Source organism: Cebus imitator, unplaced genomic scaffold, assembly GCF_001604975.1.
Source record: "Cebus imitator isolate Cc_AM_T3 unplaced genomic scaffold, Cebus_imitator-1.0 Scaffold847, whole genome shotgun sequence".
Lineage (NCBI taxonomy): Eukaryota > Metazoa > Chordata > Mammalia > Primates > Cebidae > Cebus > Cebus imitator.
The window spans coordinates 89249-93141 of record NW_016108162.1 but is presented as its reverse complement, the minus strand read 5'-3'; the positions used below and the strand labels follow the sequence as shown (position 1 = coordinate 93141).

The 3893-nt window shown below is 38.2% G+C and overlaps 1 long non-coding RNA gene across 1 annotated transcript in view; it reads right to left on the bottom strand.

Moving 5' to 3' along the window:
* Positions 1-504: 504 nt before the first annotated feature.
* Positions 505-3893, bottom strand: part of LOC108297819 — a 41972-nt gene continuing 38583 nt past the window's right edge. Inside the window, exon 2 of the long non-coding RNA XR_001822347.2 lies at positions 505-716. This is a non-coding gene — a long non-coding RNA (uncharacterized LOC108297819). The remainder of the gene's footprint in view (positions 717-3893) is intronic.

Here is a 3893-nt window from a genome sequence, read left to right as displayed (position 1 = left end):
TGTTGACCAGGATGGTCTCGATCTCTTGACCTCGTGATCCACCCGCCTCGGCCTCCCAAAGTGCTGGGATTATAGGCGTGAGCCACCGCGCCCGGCGATGTTTTGTCTTTATTTGTATCCCAAGTATTTGTGGTGTGACAAGAGTGCTGAGTGTAAGTCCCTTACACTTCTGGTAGAAATAAAGACCATGTAGGCACAGAGTCCCTTACGCTCAGCGCTCTCGTCTAACTAATGCTAATAATGAGCCCAGGGGGAGCAACATCAGCATTGAGAGGGAACATATTTGAAACACCCATCCATGGACCCTTTCCAAACCTGCAGAATCACATGACGTAGAGTGAGACCAACATTATCAAGTGATTTTTGAGCTCATTAAAGTTTTAGAGGCAAAGCTTAGCTAAGTGGTTACCAGCCCAGGCTTCTCATTTGGATTCCATGGCCAATTTACAAAAATCTCTTTACTTGTATCATTTCCACAGGTTCTGTTTATTGTTCTAGGTGAAATTATTTATTGCGTTTTTATTGTGTCTCATGTGACTTTGAGATGAGGCCAGAATTAAGTCTGAGAGGTTCAAGATACATTCATGAGAGTAAAGTTTCACCTTTGCACTTGGTCACAGGGACTCTTCTGTTTGGTTTTTATGGGGAGAGGTCAGAGTGACCCGTATTTTCATTACTGTAGCAGAACTTGCTGGTATTTGTGGCAGGGTGGGCTCCTGAAGACAGAAATAGAGAAACATATTTTTAATTCATGGAGAGCTCATTGTTCGTGAATCTCTTCTGTTATAAAGAATAGAAATGGTCCATGCATGGTGGCACATTCCTGTAGTACTAGCTACTCGGGAGGCTGAAGTGGGAGAATCTATTGAGCCCAGGAATTCTGGGCTATAGTGCGCAATCTCAATAGGGTGTCCGCACTAAGTTCGGCATTAATATAGTGACCTCCGAGGAGCTGGGGACCACCAGGTTGTCTAAGGATGGGTGAACCAGCCGGATAGGAAACAAAGCAGGTCAAATCTCCCATACTGATTAGTAGTGGGATCACGCCTGTGAATAGCCACTGCACTCTATCCTGGGCAACAAAGCGAGAGACACCCCGTCCCCCGCCCTTGATCTCAAAAAAATTAATAAATAAACATAAAAAAGAATAAAAATGGGTGGACTTTTCCTGCAGGTTTTAGTTCTTTTATCTGTGAGTGTGAGGTAGCAGGTAAACAGGTGGTGCTGACACCTTTAAAGGCATTTTCGCAAGATGCTAGTGTAAATCTAAATAGGAGTTTTAAATAAGGCAAAAGAGAAAAAAATGGCTTTTTTTTTTTTTTTTTTTTTTGAGACGGAGTTTCACTCTTGTTACCCAGGCTGGAGTGCAATGGCGCGATCTCAGCTCACCGCAACCTCCGCCTCCTGGGTTCAGGCAATTCTCCTGCCTCAGCCTCCTGAGTAGCTGGGATTACAGGCACGCGCCACCATGCCCAGCTAATTTTTTGTACTTTTAGTAGAGACGGGGTTTCACCATGTTGACCAGGATGGTCTCGATCTCTTGACCTCGTGATCCACCCGCCTCGGCCTCCCAAAGTGCTGGGATTACAGGCTTGAGCCACCGCGCCCGGCCTGGCTTTTTTTTTTTTTTTTAAGCTAAATATGTCTCAGAGAAAGAGCTATGTCCACTTTGCCTCCTGGAGTGCCAAGCATTTAGTCCTTGCAAACCTTTACTTCCCTACTTGTGTTTCTTTTCCCCTAGTTGAGTTTGTTTTAACTATTATTTAAAATCCTTTTGATAGTCAAGGGCCTCTGCAAAATATTTCTCTCCTATATCCCAGAGCCTTCTCTATAGTCTCTAAATTGTGGCTTTTTTATATGCCATGCACATTTCTCACCATGAATTCGTAATCTGTGATATTAAAAATGTTCCCTTTTTTTTTGTTGAACATGGGAAGATGTGCATACTCAAGATTCCAAATGCAGAAAAGCTGGAGTCTTAGTAAAGATGGAGAACGGGTAATGTTGAGGTTTCATCTGTGTTCTCCATTAACTCTATGCAGAACAGGATTAAGAAAATGCTTATTTAAACAGGATGACATTTATTACCCTGAAAGTTCTGAAAAAAGAGTTATTGAGAGATACTTGCTCTCTAGGGTGATAAAGAAAGACTAAATTGTTATTTAAAATTACAGAACATAAAAGATATCAGCATGTTGGACTCTGCATAAAACTGATTTTTCTGTATGGTTAAATTCAGAGTATAATTTACTTCTTTTTTTTTTTTATTTCCCAGAACAGATGCCTGCCAAATATAATTTACTTCTTGAGGGGCAGTATCTCAGCAGTGATGCTGTGTTCTCTGTGCATCAGCACATCATAAAAGTGCAGTTGATTTTTAAATTTACTTAAAGAGCTCTCTGAAATATTTATTTTACTATAGAGTTTTTTTTTCTCTTCATTATTAAGTATGTTTATGTAGCTAAAGAAGAGCTGTGCATAAACCATCACATTTAATCTGGCAGCTGCCTTTCTTTTTTTGCATATCTCTGTCTTTGGAAAATAAAGACTCTTACCTTTCTTTACAGGCCAGAAAAACTGGGTAATAAAACACAGGTTCTTCCACTTAATGGATGTTTGACAAAATATTCTTGTTGTGCCAAACACATTGGTGTTGCTAGTGAGCTTGTTAGAAATTCAGAAACTCAGAATTTATTTCAGATGCTCTGAAAAAGAAAAAATCTGCACAAGATCTCCAGTTTATTGTACACATTAAAACTTAAGAGGTGACTTCTAACTCAACATGTCCTTTTTGTCTGAAAAACATGCACAACTCATTCTTTGTGATGCAAATATAGCACTAAAAATGTACATGTTTATGTTTATGCCTTTAGCTTTATACTGTATTATTCATTAGTGTATCATATATACACTAGTGTTGTGTATCTTAGAGCATTCTCTCTCAAGAGTTAGAGAATACATTAAAGAATATTTCTGTGTTAAAAATTGTTGGATAATTTCAGTCATTCCTATAAGTCAGAACCAATATTCTTTACTTTCTCATTTAAGTATAATTTAAGTGATAAATTCTGCCTATGGACACTTGTAAATGTGTATGTGTGTGCATGTGTGTGTGTGTGCGCGTATGTGTGTTTTTCAGGGGCCGTTGACATTTAGGGATGTGGCCATAGAATTCTCTCTGGAGGAGTGGCAATGCCTGGACACTGATCAGCAAGATTTGTATAGAAAAGTGATGTTAGAGAACTACAGAAACCTGGTCTTCTTGGGTGAGAATAACTATAATACACAATTTCTTATATACTCCAAAAGTTTCATTTCTCTATTTTTGTAGAATAATTTCTGGTAATTTATGCTTTTCTTTCCTTCTTTCTTTTTTTTTTTTTTTTTTTTTTTTTTTTTTTTTTTAACTTTTTTATTATTTTAAAGATGGGGTTTCTCCATGTTAGTTAAGGTGGTCTCAAACTCCTGACCTCAGGTGATACACCTGCCTTGGCCTCCCAAAGTGCTGGGATTACAGTAGTGAGCCACCACACCCAGCCAATTTATGCTTTTCATGAGTGAATTTATAATCCCTTTTTTCAGAAAGTCTTGAGATATTGTCTACATAGAGAAAACTTCTTCAAGATGTTTTATCTTGGCCCGAACTTTTTACATTCCTGAATTGGTCTGTAATCCTCACTCTAGAGTAGTGGTAATTTCAGAAATTTAGTGGTATAAAATATTGTTGACCCTATGTTAAAATAGATTTGCCACCACTAATTTTTGACTTAGAGTACTGGGTAGTGAAATTAAGGACCTATAAATTTAAAATATTTTCTAAATGTTAAGAACCTTCTGTCATTAAATAGTATTTTGGGATTAATTTTCTAGAATGTTCTATGACATCCTTTTTA